The 20,543-nt window shown below is 35.5% G+C and overlaps 1 protein-coding gene across 6 annotated transcripts in view; it reads right to left on the bottom strand.

Annotated features, from left to right (window-relative positions):
* The window catches only part of PLAG1 (PLAG1 zinc finger), a 90,665-nt gene continuing 70,122 nt past the window's right edge, over positions 1 to 20,543 (bottom strand). For all 6 annotated transcript variants that reach the window (XM_056823934.1, XM_056823936.1, XM_056823933.1 and 3 more), the window contains one exon: positions 1 to 20,543. This exon is cut by the window's right edge and continues 8,043 nt beyond it. The gene's annotated coding sequence lies outside the window, so the exon portion shown is untranslated.

The following is a 20,543-nucleotide window of genomic DNA, read 5'->3' on the forward strand; positions in this document are numbered from 1 at the left end:
AGGAAAGGCCCTTCTATTGCTACACTTTCTTTTCTGTATCTATTGAGATAATCATGTGGTTTTTGTTGGTTTGCTTGTTAATATGGTCAATTATATGGATGTATTTCCTAATATTGAACCATCCTTGCATTCCTGGTGTAAATCTCACATGATCATATTGAATATCCCTCATGATCACTTGCTGGAGTCTTTTTGCTAGTATTCTATTTAAGATTTTTTGCACCTATGTTCTTTAAGGAGATTGGCCTATAGTTTCTTTCTCTGTTTTTGACCTGCCTGGCTTTGGAATCAGTACCATATTTGTGTCATAAAAGGAATTTGGTAGAACTCCTTCTTTGCTTATTCTGCCAAATAGTTCGTATACTTTTGGGGTTAGCTGTTCTTTGAATGTTTGATAGAGTTCACTTGTGAATCCACCAGGCTCTGGGGATTTTTTCTTAGGGAGTTCTTTGATGGTCTGTTGGATTTCTTTTTCTGATATGGGATTATTTGAGAATCATATTTCTTCTTCTGTTAGTCTAGGTAATTTATATTTTTGTAAATATTCATCCATATCACCTAGATTTCCATATTTATTGCCATATAATTGGGCAAAAAATGTAATTAATGATTGCCTTAATTTTCTCTCCATTAGAGGTGAGTTCTCCCTTTTCATCTTGGATACTGTTAATTTGGTTTCTTCTTTCCTTTTTTAAATTAGATTGACCAGTACTTTGTCTATTTTATTTGTTTTTTCAAAATACCAGCTTCTAGTTTCATTTATTAATTCAATAATTCTTTTACATTTGATCTTTAATTTTTAGGATCCATAATTTAGTTTTCATCTGGGGATTTTTAATTTGGTAACTTTCAAGATTTTAAATTTGCATGTCCAATTCATTGACCTCTGCTCTCCTTAATTTGTTAATATATGAACTCAGGATTTTGAATTTTGCCCCAAGTACTGCTTTGGCCACAACCCATAGATTTTGAGAAGATGTCTCATCATTGTCATTTTCTTCAATGAAATTTTTAATTGTTTCTATGATTTGTTCTTTAACTAACCAATTTTGGAAAATCATATTCTTTAATTTCCAGTTAATTTTTGATTTGCCTCTCCACGTACCCTTACTAATTATTATTTTATTGCATTATGCTCTGAATAGGTTGCATTTATTATTTCTGCTCTTTTGCACTTGTTTGCCATGTTTTTATGCCCTAATACATGGTCAATCTTTTTGAATGTACCATGTGTCACTGAAAAGGTGTATTCCTTTGTGTCCCTATTTATTTTTCTCCACATATCTATTAACTTTAATTTTTCAAAGATTTCATTCACATCTACCTCTTTCTTATTTATTTTTTGGTTTGATTTGTCTAGATCTGATAGAGGAAGGTTCAGGTCCTCCGCCAGTATAGTTTTACTATCTATTCCTTCTTCAACTCCACTAGATTCTCCTTTAGAAATTTGGATGCTATACCACTTGGTGCATATATGTTGAGTACTGATATTTCCTCATTGTCTATACTGCCTTTTATCAGGATGTAATTACAATCCCTATATCTTTTAATCAGATCTATTTTTACGTTGGCTTTGCCAGATAGCATGATTGCAACTCCTGCCTTCTTTTTCTTATTTGAAGCCCACTAGATTTTGCTCCAGCTTTTGACCCTTACCTGTGTATCTACCTGCCTCATGTGTGTTTCTTGTAGACAACATATGGTAGGTTTTTGGTTTCTAATCCACTCTGCTATTTGCTTTCATTTTATGGATGCATTCATCCCATTCACATTCAGAGTTACAATTGTCACCTCTGTATTCCCCAACATTTTGATATCCTCTCCTAGTTCTGCACTTTCTTCTTTTGCCATTTCCTTTTAAACCAATGTTTTGCTTTTAATCAGCTCCCCTAATCTCCATCCTTATTTTACTTCCCTTTCTGCCCCCTCCTTTTTTGTTCCCTTATTATTTTTTAGGGTCTATTAAATTCCCTCCCCCATCTCTTTCTCTCCCTTTTTGTACTCCCCACCCCACTCCTCCATTAGTTTTTCCTTTCTCACTTTCCCTTTAGGGTAAGATAGAATTCGATACCCCAAGGGATTTAGATGGTCTTCCCTCTCAGAATTGATTCCACTGTGAGTACGGTTTAATTATTACCTATAAGCACTCTCTTCTTCTCCTTATAATAGTATTCTTTCCCACCCCTTCCCATGCACCTCTTTGTATAATATAGACTGTCCTATTTATCTTACTCCTTCAAGTTTCTCTTGGTGCCATCTGCTATTCCCCTCCTCTCTTTTTCTTTTTTTTTTAACATATAATCTTAGCCCACTTATTACCCCAATCTCTACCTATTAATGATTCTTCTAATTACTATAATAGTGTATATAATTTTTTGAGAGTTACAAATAACATTTTCCCATTTAATATAAGCAATTTAATCTTATTGAAGCCCTTAAAGAAGAAAATTTAAGTAAAATCAATTTTTTTCTTTCCCCTTTCTTTGTTATTTACCTTTTCATGTTCCTCTTGATCTTTGTGTTTGGACATCAAACTTTCCACTTATTTCTGGTCTTTTCTTTACAAATACTTGGAAATCTTCTATTTTGTTGAATGCCCATATTTTCCCCTGGAAGTATATAGTCAGTTTTGATGGGTAGGTGATCCTAGGTTGAAGACCCAATTCTCTTGCCTTTCTGAATATCATATTCCTGAATATCATATTCCAAGCCTTGTGGTCTTTTAGTGTGGAAGCTGCCAGATCTTTTATAATCCTGATTGGTGCTCCTTGATATCTGAATTGCCTCTTTCTGCCTTCTTGTAAAATTTTCTCCTTAGCTTGGAAGCTGTTGAATATGGCAATTACATTCCTGGGGATTGTCTTTTGAGGATTTAGTGTAGAGGGTGTTCTATGAACTCTTTTAGTATCTATTTTGACCTCTTGTTCAAGAATATCAGGATAGGTTCAAATCTGGCCTCAAAACACTTCCCAGCTGTGTGACCTTGGGCAAGTCACTTGACCATTGCCTAGCCCATACCACTCTTCTGCCTTGGAGCCAATACACAGTATTAACTCCAAGAAGGAAGGTAAGGGTTAAAAAAAACACAATATCAGTACAGTTTTCTTAGATAATTTCTTGTATCATGATGTCAAGATTTGTTTATTTCTGCATTTTCAGGTAGACCAATGACTGAAATTGTTTCTTCTAGACTGGTTTTCACAAATAGTCATCTTCTCAGTGAGATATTTCATGTTCCTTCTATTCTGTCAGTCTTTTGACTTTGCCTTATTAATTCTTGCTGTTTTGTGAGATCATTGACTTCCAACTGCCCAATTCTGGTCTTTAAAGACTGGTTTTCTGCTATAATCTTTTGTTTTTCTACTATAATCTTTTGATTTTCCTTTTTGGTTTATTCTATCCTGCTTTTCATGACCTCCAGTTGTTTAATTGTGTTCTCCAATTTTATTTATCATTTCAGTTGATTTCTGGGCTTCTTTCTCCAATTGGGAGTTCCTGTCTTTTTAGACTGGTATTTTCTTTTTGAAATGTTTCCAACTTTTCTTGCCAAAACTCCTCCATTTTCCTCAAAATTTCAGATTTCAATTCTTCAAGATTTTGTGTCCAATTTCCATTTTTTGGGGGGAAGGTTCGCATACATTTAATTGTTTGTTGTCCTCTGCTGTTTCCTCTGTAATCTGGAGTTTTTCTCCATTAAAAATTATCCAGGGTCAAAAACCTTCTTCTTGGTGGTTGGAAGTTTTATTTGCTGGGCATTGTTTGCCATCACTATGCTGGTTTTTCCTTTCCTTTCTAGTCAGGAGTCTGAGTGAGGAGGGCAGATTCTCTGTGTATGGAGCTAAGGAGAGTGGTTTTTGCCTGAGGCCACTTCCTATGTCTCCATGACTTCTACTATGTGCCACCTCTCTCTGTGCCATCTCTGAGCCCAAGGTCCATGCTCTTCAGCCTGCTGGGGTTTCAGGTCTAGCTGCTCTCAGGAGTAGATCCCTGGTGGTCTTAGTCAGCTGCCAGGGATCTAGAGGTGCCCTTTGCTCGCCTGTTGATTCTAGTATGCTGGTTCTGACCCTGGCTTTGTAGGTGGGTGGGGTTGATCAGCTCACATTTTGGTGGGAGCTATTTCACCCCCTTATAGCGTGGAAATGTCCAAATCCCACATGCTGTCAGTGCTGCGCCCTACTGTGGAGTTCCTTTGTTCATCAGTTTGGTTTTTTTGGGGACTTTTGAGGTAGACTATATTGCCAGGTGGTGAGGAAAGGAAGAATCCTGCTTCTAGACTGCAGCCATATTAACTCAGAAGTCTCCACAAATTTTCTAAAAATTAGAGCTCCCCAAAAGTTGAATGGGTTGCCTCAAAAAGTTGTGTGTTCCTTCTCTTTGGAGGTGTTCAAGTAGAGGCTGTATAATCTTGTAGGATTCTGTCTGTTGTAGAGATTGGTCAAGATGGCTGCAAAGGTCCTTTCCAACTTTTAAATTCTTTGATTCTGTTATTTCCACAATATCTCTTGCATCTGATCCTTTGTGACACTTTTACAACCATTACAGTAATGTAGGCCCTATCATCTGTCACTTGGATTATTACTATAGTAATCTTCTAATTGTTTTCTGTTTCCATGTTTTCTACTCATGAATTTGTTCTTCACACTTTCAAAATAATCGTAAGGCAAAGATCTGACCATGATATTTCCAGTCAAAACCTTCCCAAACCCCCTGCCTATTTAAAAAAATACAAACGAATTAGTCTAGCATCTAAGGTCTTTCACAAACTTTCTCACTCTTCCCCTTTATGCATTCTGCATGACAGCCCAACTGGTGAAAATGATCCCTGAATTCATTATTGATTTTGTGATTCTCTTGTGGCTTTTTCCTTTTTATTAGGAAAAAGGTTTATTCTGTCTGAACTTAACAAGGATCAAATAAGAAACATTTCCCTACATAAAACAAAGCATGAAGATTGCACATGTAACTCTGAATCTGTCCCCAATTTTAAATTCTTTTTGTTTTACACTGTGATCAACAAAGAATATGATTAATATTTTTGCTTTTTTGAATTTGTTAGGTTTTAAGTCATTTTTAAATAGAAAAGTTTTGTAAAGGTGCCGTGCTCCTTTGAGAAATATATAAAATCCTTTCTCCTACAATTTAGTTATTGTCAGAATTCAATCATATTGCTTTTTCCCAAAGTTCTATTCAGCTCACTGACTTCTTACTCATTTTTTGCTTGATTTTGGGTCATTAAAGATAAAAATAGATTCCTTGTTTATTTTTATCATGCTTCTTTACTATCATAACATTTTAAATCATAACTGGTACTCTTGCTTGTTTTTAGTTTGCTTGAAGTATAACAGATTTTGCTTTAGTCTCTTATTTTCATTCTATGAATCTTTATTTTTAAGTAGGTTTCTGATAAGGAATATATTGATGAATTCTTTCTAATCCATCTACAATGTCCCTTCATTTTATTGGTGAGTTCATACCACTCGTTCATAGCTATGATAGTTAGTTGTATTTTTACTTTCATTCTACCCACTTAGATTTTTCTCCTTGCCCTTCATCCAGTTATTTACAAAGATGGTAAAAGAGGAATGATATATGATAGAAGCAATGGTTATGCTCTGCTGCTCTTTTTCCCTTTCCTCTGTCCCAACTGCAATTTAAAAAATTATTTTTCCCTTTCTTTCTAATCTTCTCTTTGTGTTCCACTTTCAAACACTGAAGTTTGTTTTGCTTGTGACTAGTTTCTCACTGATCCTACCCTCTTCTTTCCCTCTCTGGTCTCACTGTTTGATGTATTTCTATTAACAAATTCTGTGAGAAAAAAAATCTGAGAATGTGTTTAACTTTCCTTTGTCCAATTCAGGTGAAATCATGACTCGAGGAATACTTTTTTTTTTATTTCCTTCATGTTTGTATACACTTCATCCCATACATTATAGAACTTCTTTCTTTTCTATTCTTCCCCCCCTCCACTTTCTATTAGCAGCTCTGCTTGGTTTGGATCCCATAGAATATCATGCCTCACCCAGGAGAAACTGATCACCTGAAATGTCATCATGCTTATTGTCTCAGTTTTTGATACTCAATATATCAACTCTTCCGTTGTTCTTTCCTGATTGGCAGGCTAGAGGGTAGAGCACAAAACTCCTTCCATTGCCTTCCTTTCTAAGGGATTCTGAAATTTTTTTTGCACTTTCCAGGTAACTCTCTACTTTCCATTAGCAGCTCTACTTGATTCGGACACCGTGGAGCATCATGTCTCCATACAGGTCCTCCCTTAGTGTTTCTCTCTTTATTCCTACTCATGCTTTTTAGATTTATTTTCTATGCTAAATGTTAGTTCTTTGAGGGCAGGAACTTTTTTTTCCCTTTCAAATCAAGTCCCCAGAATTTAGGAAAATGATTGACATGCAGTAGGTGCTTAATAAGTATTTATTGAATCTTTTCCTTCTTTTTTCATTTTCTCCCACTATTATGAAAAATAGTCTAGCCATCACCAGGCTGTCACTTGATTTTTCCTTTCTTTTTGGAATATGAGCCTTTGCATATATGCAGCAGGTTATTTAGCTGGTAGATCAAATTACTTTCTATAATCCAGCAAAATGATATCCAGTGTAATCACTGAAGCATGGTTTTTAAAGACAATTTAGTCCAACTTGATGAAGTTAAAAGAACATGTAGACACTGATTTACAGATCAAATACCAGTTGGATCAACTATCAATACAAGTGATACCTCTGGATGAATTTGCACAGTGGGCTTCAGTAGAGCTATCACTGACCCATCTCACCCGTAGTAAAGATATTACTTAACTTTGATCGTCAAAATATTAGATTTTAAATGGATAAATTTAGTTTACTCATAAACAATTCATTTCAATAGTTCCTTTAAAGGTTCATGTCTTCCTTTCTCTCTGTGTAGGATTTTACTCAATTTTGCCCAGTTATCCTTTATTGTTTGCTTTTCAGGTTATATTTCAAGTTGTCTCATTTAAAGTTGCAGTTCCCATGTCTTATGTGATACTGTTTTTTTTTTTTTATTTGAACTCTTTCTGGAATTTCATGTTAACTTTTTAACATGGAAATACCGGATTTTGGCCCTAATGTTCCTAAGAGTTTTCACATTGAAATTTCTTTTATGATGTTACTGGGGGATTCTTTATATTTTCATTTTGCCTTCTTAGTTTCCAATTAAGTCTGAGCAGTTTTATGATTTCTTAACATAGAGTATCCAGGAATTTTTTTTTGTTTTTTTACCATGTTTTTCAAATATTCTGATGATTCTTAGATCCTCCCCCTCCCCTTCTTGAACTGCTTTTCACATCAATTTTTAACAGGAGCTGATATTTTCTTCTGATTTTCCCAGTTTTTAATTTTCTGCCAGAATTTATCATCTTTTGGAGGCTTTAATTCATTTGATCTAATTTTCAAAGTGTCTAATACTTGGGTATGGTCTTGCATCTCTGGAATAAAATGTTTATTCACTTTTCAAGCCTTTCTTCTAAAATTCTCATTTCAGTTATTATTGTAAAAATTCTTAATTGATGTTTTCCAAGATTTCTAGTTGACCTTGGATAATAAAGCTATTTTTTTTCTTGAAGTCTTCATTGTAGATATTGGAATTATTCTTTTCTTAAGGGTTTGTGTCATAGGCATCCCTAGATCCATACTATTTCTAGATCAGACTATTTATTTTCCTGCCTAACTTCATGAAGTGGAATTTTACATCATGGCAAAGCCCCACAAGTAAATAGCTGTAGCTCACATTCACATTCTGGGAGGTCCTATAACTCCAGGGACACATCTAGAACATATCTATAGACTGGATCTTTGATTCATATTCTTTGACCTGGTAGACAGCTATATGACCCAGCCAAAGTGTTGAGGGAATTAGAACAGCAAGTGGTAATGAGAATTGAACCACACTGACTAGATCTCAGGACTCAATTTTGGAGCTGGCTCAGTTCCCTTTCTATTCAATTATGTGTCTATTCCAATTTTTGTCTTGTGAGAAAACTTTAATTCAATTGTGGCACTTGTTAGGAATTTGTTGCATTGTTTGAACCTAGTTCAGTGTGGCTGGAAAGCTGGATCACCTCTACCTGCCACTTAGAGACCTAGGTTATACTGACCCAGTCAGCTCAAAGAATGATGCAAGTTTTCTTACAATTATATATATCCTAAGTCTTATCTGAAAATGGCCCCATAATGGTTAATCAGCTGTTGTTCTCATGTTCCTTTGACAGAATACTACACCCCCCCTTTTTTTCCTGATTTCATGGAATTATATCTGCTTGTTTACCCTGTCTAAATTGAGAAAATCCTTTATCGTTCCTTTAATTAGAAATCAGACTAACTACTTTTGTATCCTGGTGAATTGTTTTCTTAAAATTAATTTATCTATTTAATTGTTTTTATTGCATAAAAAGCTGTCTCCTGTATTCAGGAGGCCTGGTCCCAATTTGTTGGGCAATTGGCATGCATTGCTTAATAAATCAATATGCTCAGAAGTTCAAATCTTCTTTACTTCAGTCATTTCATCTTTCACCCAACACAGTGTCTACAGAAGTTTTCCTTGATGAAGTCTCTCCTATATACCTGCAAGCCCCTGGTTGTTTCTCTATGCCAACCTAGGTTGGAGGGGGAGGGGAACATCCATTGGAATTCCTCCTTGGATTTTCTAATCAACAACTTGGTCTAATGACTTTCTCAGTCTTTGTTGGGAGTAAATTATGTGAGAGTTGGATTGTATTGTGTTCTCTCACTACCATCTTGCTGGTTCTTTTTTTCTACTTTTTGATAAATCAAATAATTGTTAGGGTAAGGTTATTACACACACACACACACACACAATCACACACTCAGTTGAGGATAGAAATCAAAAAACAGAGAAATAGAAGGGGAAGGGAACAAAAGAAAGGAGGAGATAATAAAAGGGAGGGTGGATTAAGGGAGGCAATGGTCAAAAGCAAATAGACTTTTAAGAAGGAATAGGATAAAGAGAGAGAGAAGAAATGAGAGAAAATAGGATGGAGGGCAATATACACTCTTTTTAAAAGAATAATAGAGCTGGAAGTTTATTTATTCATTTTTATTTTTTTAAACCCTTACTTTTCATCTTGGAATCAATACTCTGTATTGGTTCCAAGGCAGAATAGTAAAGGCTAGGCAATGGGGGTTAAGTGACTTGCCCAGGGTCACACAGCTAGGAAGTGTCTGAGGCCAGATTTGAACCTAGGACCTCCCATCTCTAGGTCTGGCTCTCAATCCACTGAGCAACCCAGCTTCCCCCTGGAAGTTTCAATAATTAAATCCTCATTCCATGCTGTTTATGCCTTTTCTAGAAATTCATCTTCCATTTCTTCATTATTGTCAGGTTATTTTGTAGCATACAACCATCATTATATTGTTTCTGTTTCTCCCTCCATTATTATTAATTTAAAAGTTGAACCATACCCTTCCAAGTCCTATTCATGGGTTTTCTCAAGAAATCTTACTAAAATGTTATCTCAAATATCCCTTTTTATTAAATCGGTCCATCTAGAACTCTGCTTTTCAATTATTCCCAATTATATCTCAGCAAGTCTTAGAGATACCTAGGAGATAAATTTTACCTCAAGTTCATATCATTAGTTTATCTGTATTTGGCACATATAAATAAATATTGGAAAACATTAATTAAATTGCCCCATTTAGATGTTGTAGCTTGTGAATTACTGAATCTCTCCTATTCTTTCCTTTATTCTCTATATTACCTGTCTTGGTGCAAGTATTTGGACATTTTTCTTCCTTTTAAAAATTTTAACTTAAAGCTTTATTTCTCAGATCCACAAGTTTTCATATTTAAAAGTTTAAACTAAAATTTAATTCTAGTATACTTATTTTCCATCCTCTGTAACATTCCCCCTTTCTTCAAACCAAGTGAACCCGCCTTTATAGATCTAAGGGATAAAATAGAAATTGAAAAAATTCACCAATCACCTCCTGAAAGATATCAAAATGAAAACTCCCAGGAACATTGTAGTCAAATTTCAGAGCTCGCAGGTCAAGGAGAAAATATAGCAAGCCAACTAGAAAGAAATAATTTAAATATTGTGAAGCCATAGTCATAGTCACACATAGTCACACAAGATCTATCAGTTTCTGCATTAAAAAAATGAAGGGCTTGGAATATTATATTCTGAAAGGCAAATGAGCTAGGATTGCAATCAAGAACAACTGATCCACCAAAATTGAGTATAATCCTTTTTTGGAGGTGGGAAGAGAATGAATGTTTAATGAAATAGAAGACTTTAAAGTGTATCTGTGAAAAGATCAGAGTTGAATAGAAAATGTGATATTCAAACACAAGACACAAGAGAAGCATAAAAATGTAAACAAGAAAGAGAAATCATAAGAGACCCAATAAAGTTAAACTGTTTACATTCCTACATAGGAAGATGATACATGTAATTCCTAAGACCTTTATCATTTTTAGGGAAGTTAGAAGGTGTTTAGATAGACAGAGGGCATGGTATGACTTGATTAAGTTTAGAGGATCTAAAAAAAGTGGCATGAGAAAGCAGGATGCACTGGGAGAAGGGAAGGGAGAGGTAGAATGGGGTAAATTATTTCATATAAAAGAAGCATGCAAGGAAAAGCTTTTACATTGGAGGGAGAAATTGGGGGGTGGTGGGTCATGAGCAATACTTGGACCTTACTCATAAGACGTGGTTCAAAGAGAGAACACACACACACACACACACACACACACACACACACAGAGTTGGGTAAAGAACTCTATCTTTCCCAACAAAGAAATAAGAGAGAAAGGGGACAAGAGAAAGGAAGAGACGATAAAAGGGAGGGTGGATTAAGGGAGGGAAAGGTGAGAAGCAAAATGGAATTTTAAAAAGGAATAGGATAAAGAGAGAGAGGAAAGAAGAAACAGGAGAAAATAGGATGGAGAGCAATACACAGTGACCATAACCATGAATATGAATGGGGTGAGCTCACCCATAAAATGGAAGCAGATACCAGAATGGGTTTGAAACTAGAATCCAACAATCTGTTGTTGACAAAAGGGACCTGAAATAACACACAGAGGTAAAATAAAGGGTTGGAGCAGAACCCATTATGCTTCAGCTAAAATAAAAAAAGGGCTGAAGTAGCAACCATCAACTAAGACAAAGTAAAAGCAAAAAACAGACCTAGTTAAAAAAGATAATCAGGAAACTGCATTTTGCTAAAAGATTACAGACATCAATTTAAAAAAAATTTACAGTGAGTTTCTCTGATAAAGGCTTCATTTTCCAAATATATAGAGAACTGAGTCAAATTTATAAAAATAACATAATAGTAATCTCAACTGATAAGTGGTCAGAGGATATGATCAGGCAGTGTCCAGAAGAAATAAAGTTATTTCTAGTCATATGAAAAATTGCTCCAAATCACTATTGATTAGAGAAATGTAAATTTAAATAATTCTGAGGCATCACTTCACACCTATGAGAAATTACAAATTCTGGAGATGAAAGAAATTAAATACACTAATGAACTGAGTTGTGGTATACAATTCTGTGCTATAAGAAATGATGAGGGGGATGGATGGTTTCAGAAAAACCTGGGAAAACCCATCTGAACTGATGCAGAAGTGAGCAGAACCAGAAGGTCACTGCACACAGAAACAACACTTCAATGATGAGCCACTATGAAAGGCTTAGCTACTCTGATAAACACGACCCAGGACAATCTTGAAGGACTCATGATGAACAACGCTATCTTCTTTCATAGAGAAAAATGAGGAACAGAGTACAAAGTGAATTATAATTTTCTCATTTTATTTCTCTTCCTTTTTTTGCAATGACTAATACGGAAATGTTTTGCATGATTTTACCTGAATAACTGATAAATTGCTTGCCTTGTCAATCTAGGGGAGGGAGATAATTTGGATCTCAAAATTAAAAATAAATATATTAAAATAAATAAGTACATTAAAAAAAAGCTCACATTTTAATATTAGAACACAGATATAGATGAGGTCAGTAAATCAGATGGAAAATTTCCATGGTCCTTAGGGTACAATAGACAAGCAGACAGTAATGCATTTTAATGTCATTTACTGATAAAATCATATCGGTTTCTAATAGTAAACTATCTGACAATTCCAAAGACATTCTTTTGTGGATTTTTAATTACAGTGCTACAGAAGCAGTTGTTAGACTGTCTCTCCATAGGGACTGCTATCTTTCGTAGGGCTTACCTGTCCATCAGTAGCAGGAAGGTGGGTGATCAGGAAAGTAGGTACCTTTTGTATAGTTATCACACCTTTCAATGATATCTAAGAAGCAAGCCCAGTGGTCTGTGGGAAACTGCCATTTCCAAGTTTCCAAGACTCTGGGTCCTGGGCTACAATGGTTGAGGAGGTGAGGGTAGTTTGATTTGCCTGCCCTATAGATCATCTTTGGTGGGGACTGCTGCCCTCTTCACCACAGGGTGACAACTACAGGGATTGGGCTAGAAGTAAGATCATGGCAATGGATCATGCTGTGATTTTTGATGATCTTGAGTTTAGCTAGTGTCTCTTTGCTAAGACTGATTTAAAATTTTTGCATTAATATTCAGTGAGATTAGTTTTGCTTCTTCACTCCTAGTTTTTAGTTTTATTGCTAAATTTGTCTCAAAAAACAGCTAGGTGGTATGCTTTATTTCTCAATTATTGGGAATATTTTTTGTAACAGATATTAATGATTCTTCCAACAACTATTTGAATTCCTTTGCAAAAATCTGGACCAACGTCCCCTCCCTCGTGAAGTAATTCATTCGTGGTTTGTTCTATTTGATTTTGATTTTTTGTTTTCTGAACCTGAATAGAATTATTTGAATAGTAATGATTGATGATCATTCTTTTTATTTCTTTTCTATCCACTGTTCATTTTTTTTCCTTTGGTAATTTGCTTTTTTTCCTCATTAAAAAAAATCAAATCAGTTAATGGTTTATTGCCTTTGTTAGTCTTTTTGTGGATAGAGAACAGTAACTGAAATCAGGAAGATAGCGTTTAAATCTTATTTCATACAATAACAATGTACACGTCAATGACCTCTATAAATCTCAGTTTTCTCATCTGTAAAATGAAGATAGTAGCACCTACTTTAGGACTATAAGGTTACTAAAGATATCAAATGATAAAATGTGTAAAAGATAACTTCCAAACAAGAAAGTATTATAACATATCATTATTCATTTTTCTCATTCTAAAAGATCTTCCTTTAAATCTTATTTATTTTATTTTACCTCTATTTTTCACTATCGTGATTATTTTGGTTTTCTTATTTTCTAGTTTTTTTCAAAAAGTCATGTGTAATTTATTAATTTTTTCACAGTAAATAAGACTTTCTCTTTGCCATATTCCTTAAATTTGGGTAGCCTATTATTTTCTTTTACATATTGCTTTTATAATTTGTTCTTTTTGTACTCATTGTTTGTGATATTAAATAGAGCATTTATTGACCATTATCTGCCAGCACTGGGACAGAAATACAAGCAAGATAGACTGTGCTTTCAAGAAACTTACACTCTAATGAAGACAATATAAAGCTAAAAATCTGCATGAGAGGGGATGGGAAATTTGAAGATAGGTATAGAAAAGAGATAGCAGGAATTGTCATGGATCCTGGGAACCAGCAAAAATAGAAGATGAAAGTTAACCAAAGAAAGTCGGAGGAACCAAGGGCTGAGTTTGAGTTTCTGATGAGGGAAGAAAATGATGGGCCCTGAGAGCAGAAGTCATGGTAAGCATGGTTCTGAATCTAGTCTGTATCTCTTAGTTCCTGTATTGATTTAAACTGCATGATAATCAGCAAGGAAAGTTTTCTAATATTTCTGCATTTTTATATTTTAGGGGGATCTTGGCACAAGATCAATTTTTGCAAAGATTTTGTATATGATAGACAAACCTGTATATTTAGCATCTCTATAACATCCTTAAATTTCAAAATTTAATTTTTTCAACTTTTTCAAGTCCTCTTTTAAAATTTTAAACTTAAAAACTTCCTTTTCATATTAAATTTACCTAACTCTGAAAGATTGGAGTTGATTATAAATATTATTATTACCATGATTATCCTTTTGCAATAGTTAATTTTGACTCTAAAATTTTAGATATTTTGCCATTTCATGCATTGTCTCTGGAATCTTAAATCAGTTTCCCTGTTTATCCCTACTGACATTGTGATTTAAATTTCATTACTTTTAAATTTATTACAACTCCCCTTCTTTTAAAAAATTACTTGAAATATCAAATTTTGTTCCAGTCTCTTATTTCAGGTTAAGAAGCATTTAGTAAGTGTCAAGAACTGTGCTTAAGTCCTGGGAATGAAAAGACCAAAAAAAAGTCTTTCTTTTCAAGGAGATCTCAATTAATTTGGGGAGATGATATGCAAATAAGTATGTAAAAATGAAATATGTATATATATGTGATAAACAGAAGGAAGGCACTGCCATTCTTTGGGCCTTTATCTTTAAAATGTGTTGCTAGTATGGAACATATTTTTGTTTGCTCATCTAACCTACTGTTCTTTCATTTTATTGGGGAATCTTGATTTCTTTTTTGAAATGGTTGGGTTTCCCCAATCATTGTATTATATTTATTCAATGGACTGTGTTTCCGATTTATTTCCAACATTTCTCTGAAAGATCCCACTGACATCTACCTTTGTCCTTCTGATTAGGACTCTGAACTGATTGGGTCCCTCCCCCAAGTACCAAACATGCTTCTTTTTGCCAACAACAGCCTCTGGCAGCTTCATAACTCTCCTTGTGTGAAGGGGTAACAGTGTCGTCCTATGTGGAAACTGCACAGGTAGAGGTCCAAAGTTGTTTATTCCATCATTCCTTCCATCAAAGAAGCCCTACTGTTCCCTCACCATTGTTCTTTTCCATCAGTGTTGGGGAGCTGAGGCTGGGAAGAAATAAAAGCTACTGTAGCCATGTTTGAAATGGAAGCCTGCCTTGTAGGTTAGAGAGGTGTGAGGAAGGAAGTCCTTTAACTCTTAACCCTTTTTTCCAAAAGTGGAAGACATTTCCCATCCTTTCTTATTCTTGACACAATTTTAATCACTGTATGCCTGGCATATTTGCTGTTGTTTGGACATGTCAGGGATTGTGAATTGGGCCAAAAGCAATTCACTGTGCAAGCTTGTTGATCACACGTATGACAATATTTTTACAGTCTTCCATTTGCTCTTTTTCATCCCGAGCTAACAGACTGTAATTCCTATTTCTAAAGTTCTGGCCCAGAAATCTAAGTCCTGTGCTTTAGTATCATCCAAGCCAGGTGTTCCCTGACCATGTCCACTTTCCTCTGAAGACCCTATTTTCATTTGGCAATAACAAAATCATCAAACTTAGGTTTCTGTAGTAAGGATTATGATCCCTTTGACAGTCTGAAGCAGTCTATGTATGAACAAAAATACCCAGGCTTACAAAGGAAAACAATACTGAAATAGTTGCCTATTGATTGAAATAACACATGAAAACACAAGTTCATGACCAGGACAAGGCTCCTAGATCATGGCCTTTCATTTCATGGCCAGACCTATATAGTCCCTAAGCAATACTTTCTACGCTCCTCCTGACTTTGTTTCCCACCTGACAATAGTCTTTGGACTGGATTCCATCATAGCCGTGCCCCAGAAACTTCATCATCCTGTGGGACCCTGCATCACCCCCTCTGCCCAATTGGGGCCTGAGAGGGCAGGGCAAAGAACTCCCAAAGCCTGCCCTTAGAGGGCCTCCGGGCTTTCATTTCCAGTGAGATCCTGCCACTTCTCACAGGTTTGGTTCTCCTTATTTGACCCTCTCCTCTCCCCAGATCGTGAGCTTCTTGAGACCAGGATCTATCCCTCTTTATATCCGTGTCCCCAGGGCTTAGTGCCCAGCACAGAGTGGCACATAACGTTAACTGACAGACTTCTGGTAGGAGCATTTCTTTTTACATGAATGGGAAGCAGGCATTAGTGGTTGGGTCTGGAATCTCTCCAGACACTTGCCCAATGCGCATCAAGGTTAGCACCTGCTACTCACTCTGCTAACTCATTGTATTAAATATAGCCTCTCTTTTCTGTATGACGCATGGAGAACTGTGTGCTGGAGAAGCTGCTTTCTCATGAATAGCTCTAGCTCTTCATTGTGAAAAGCCTTCTTCTTATATCCTTCCAGCTTCCTGATAAGAGGCCTCTTTGGGTTCTCATTTGTTTCTGAAAAGAAGTTCACCTTCCATTCCTTGAAGGAATATTTTATTCTTCCTAATAAACTGGAGCGCAGAGTCATTTACTCAGAACTCTCATCTTCTCCTGTTTAGGGAGACCCACCTTTAGTCTGTTGTCCTGACAGAAACACAACCACAGCATAGTCTTTTCAGGGAACTGAATATACTCCTTGCCCTTTCACATTTGCTGAAAATATCTATTTGCTCTTGCAATTAATTCGTGGCTATCTATAATGGCAAACTTCCTCTTAGTTGTGCTAGCATATTTTTAATAGATTATTTTAACATTAATTTTTTAAAAATTAATACACTCCTTCCCCCTTATCCATCATGCCATCCCTTTATAGGAAAGAGAAAAGCAAAGCCTTTGCAACATGGTCAAGCAAAATAAATCTCCACTTTGACCGTGTTGAAAAATCTCATTTTACATCATTTGATGGGTTATTATTACACACTGAAAGAGTTGAGTCTTTCAAAGCTGTTCATGGTTATGATGTTTTTGTAGAAAAATTATGATAATTTCTGCTTACTTCACTACAGATCAATTCATACAAGTCTACTCAAGTTATCCTAGAACCATTCATTTTTATCATTTGTAGGTATCTTGAGGGGGAAAAAGTGTGTGTGTAATAGTTTTTTTCACCTTTATGTATATTTTGGCAATATCTGGAGCCTACTTGCTTAGAGCTACTTCTCTGAAAGGTTCTATTGTAAAGAATATTCAATAGAAATCCAATTGGAAACCACTTTTCCTTTCTTTTTCATTCTCATAACTAGGTAATAGTCATGGTTTAATGACATCTTGCCTTTTCACTGTTCCATTATCTGTTGGGCTCAACCCTTGGCATCCTTATGAGCTTGAGAGTTTTTTAATAGCAAACATAGCTAGTTTATTCTTCAAATGAGGTTTCTTGAATACTAATTGAGAAAGAAAAACTTTTGATTATTGCATTTTTATAGTTCTTTCCTCTTCCTAGAATCCTAGTTTTAAGAAAAGGATGAAGGAATGGTATGACTTATGCTTTCACACTTAACATATACTGTGTAAAAAGAAACTATTCTTAGGAAAGGAAGAAGGGAAAACCACTTACCCCAGCCTTCTATTAGCAATGACAGATGAAGAAATTCAGGATGCATCTTCAAGAAATAAAAAATGAAATTAGTTGTTCTCAAGAGTTTTTGCTATCCAGCATCATATGGATGTGCAGTATAATTGTCCAAACTCCTATCCTGGGTCTCTTGAATTGCAGAGTTCTTAATGAGCATAATTCCATTGATTCTTCAAATATGATCCATGAAACGGCATTGTGACTATCACTTTCAAAGAAAAGTCATTTGTTTGTGCATTTGTCCACTATGCAGAAAGATTAGGCAAAAAGAACATTATACACAAGACCTCACAGTTACTACTATATCAAATTTATTACTCCAGAGAATGGGTAACTACTATGTATCGACTTTATCATGTGTAAATCTCAAGTCTATAAACATCTGGAACTTTAAAAATGTTTTTTCTTTATGCCATTGCTTCCAGAATACAACTAGAACAAGTATTGTGATTAAAGAAACTAAGAAAGGAGAGAAACTAAGAAACTACTAAGAAAGAAAGAAAACTATACATCTTTACTACTTTTCAAGAGCTGAACAATGATCTGAAGACCATGCTTCAGGTCAGATTCAAAAATGATGAATGAAATTTAGCAGCTTTATCTCATCATCCCCTATTTCCCCAAGCCTGTTGAACTAACAAAATACTGGCTTAGATATTTTTGTTTGAAGCTCAGGAGGAAATGAAATAAAAACCAACTAGAGCTCAATGGATGGTATTTGCCTCTGCTCTGTCTTGGGCAGCACTCCTGTAGAGATAAAATAAGCACAGATACAACCCTCCAGTCAATGGATGATCAGTAGAGTTAAGATGTTGCAGAAATCTCAGCAGCAAGTTATTGCAGGGAAGTATAAGGAATGAAGGTAAAATTAAAAAAAAAACAGAAAAAGGTAGCACATGACTAAATCAGAAAGAAGACAAGTGTCATAGTACATGGAAAGGGGCAACTAAAAGGGAATTAGATAGAAAAGATGTAGTGGGTGCTTCACAGTTATGGTACTATGTGCGAGAAAAATGTCTGTAAGTCCCTTTTGACTTATTTTGTAATGTTTTAGATGAAGAGATATACATTATATCTGTTTCAACAGGAGTAAGTTTGCTTTGGGTGCAACTCGGTGATATGGTGGATAGAGCTGGGACTGGAGTCAGGAATTCATCTTCATGAGTTCAAATCCAGCCTGGGTCACCTGCAGCTGGGTGACCCTGGGCAAATCACTTAACCTTATTTGCTTTGTTTGGTTCATCAGCAAAATGAGTAGAAAAAGTAAAGGGCAAATTATTCCAATAGCTCTGTCAAGAAAACTCCAACATAGTGTCAACAAAGAGTCAGACATGACGGAAACCAGTGAACAGCTAAAAAGTTTGCATTGGCTGCCAATGAGCTAGAGTGGGTCAAATATCAGGACTAAAGAAGTACAGAAAACAAATCTTTCTATTTAAGATTCATTAATTAGCAATATACAAAATCCAAATTGTAGGGTCTCATAAGATGATTCCCATTTTTTGGATAAGAATTAGAGACAACACTTGCATTCAAGGTGGTTACAGTAGGTGTACTGGATTTAGTCAGAGAACCTGGCTTCAAATTCCAGAGCTGGGTTCCAGCTCTATAATTTAATATTTCTGTGATTACAATCCTATGATCACCTAATAAGAGCTGGAAGGGACATGAGAGGATTCTAGGATTTGACATCATTTAGTCACAGTTCAGCTTCTTAATATAAGGAAATATGGTAAGGAAAGAGGATATTTTGTCTCAATAGGATCAATTTCCATAGTTGTAATATTACTAATGCTCAGATTTGAGCTTCCTTCAATCAGGTAACAAATAAGCTGGAAATGGACATAATATATAAAACAATTCATAGAAGTAGGAGTTTTGAACCATATACTGAAGCAGCAAATGTAGGAGTCACTTCACAAGAAAGATAGAGCCAAATGACTGCTTAAATCTTTGAGGCACTAAATTTGAACATTATCTTTCTTGATTCTAAAATAAAACTGTGTAACTGTATAAAACCAAAAGCCATCAGAAGTTATTTTGAGGGACTTAAAACAGGACAATCATAGTCCTCAACATAAAACTAAGTAAAAAGAAAATATAAGTACAATAAAATCTTAATTTGGGACTCTAGGTAGGTTACTAGCCCATTAGTAAGGAGAAATTAGGATGCTAAAGACGCTCCAGTATATATTGAACACTGACCTTTAACTGATTGCTCTTTCAATCAAATTACTTTTGTATAGCAATTTGCCAGTCATGGTCTCAATCGTGAAGACATCCTATACAAAAGCCCTTCTTCAAGCTCCTGTCCTAGATGCCTTGCACATAAATGACTTGTAATAAGAGCTATTTTCCTTCTGTTTGAAGACATACATGATTCCCATTCCATTCCTCTCTAAACTCCCTGGGAAGATATTGGAGCTTTGGTGATTTTCATCCCCAGGTGGAAAGATCTGTTATCATGCTACTTCCTAGTTCTAACTTAAGGTACCCGCTTTCACACACATAGCACTATCCCCTGGGAATCTTGGACTGGTCATTATTAGGTCATTTCCATGATAAATTGTGGTTATTATATACAAAGAGCATTGCCTTAATAGCCCTAAGACCTGCAGTTGTAGATCCATTTATTGCCACTTCTTGGTTGTTTGTGAAATTGGGTCATTGCAGATATTTCCCTATTACAAAATGAGGACAATTCCTGCCCTTCCTTCGACACATGAGCATGAAGCAAAAACAAGAATGTTCAGGAAAATGCTTTGAAAAATTGAAAAGCACAGAAGTTATCCAGAGTCCATGCAAGTATGATCAGGAACTGGAAAGTTTCCCAGAGACCATCCAAGCTATTCCCTCTTCCCTGACATCTTAAAGAGGAAGAAAGCTGGAAACCAAGGTTGTTGAGGGACACAACCAAGGTCACCCTGGCAAAATCAGTAGCAAGATTTGAACCCAAGTTCTTTGGATTCCATAGTTGGTGTCCCCCTCACTCCCCAAATCATCTCTTAGTTTTCAAAAGAACTTTTGGTCCATTAGCCATAACTTGTAGATCCATGGCCTACATCTGTTTTCAGATGATTTTCCTTCAAACCATTTAGGGTTTCTCTCTCATGTTAGAGAACAAAGAAAGACTTAAGGAAATTGAATTTTAAAAAGTTAAAGGGATGGTAGGGGGGAAATTCTAATACATAAAA

This window comes from Monodelphis domestica, chromosome 3 (genome assembly GCF_027887165.1).
Source record: "Monodelphis domestica isolate mMonDom1 chromosome 3, mMonDom1.pri, whole genome shotgun sequence".
NCBI classification, from domain to species: domain Eukaryota; kingdom Metazoa; phylum Chordata; class Mammalia; order Didelphimorphia; family Didelphidae; genus Monodelphis; species Monodelphis domestica.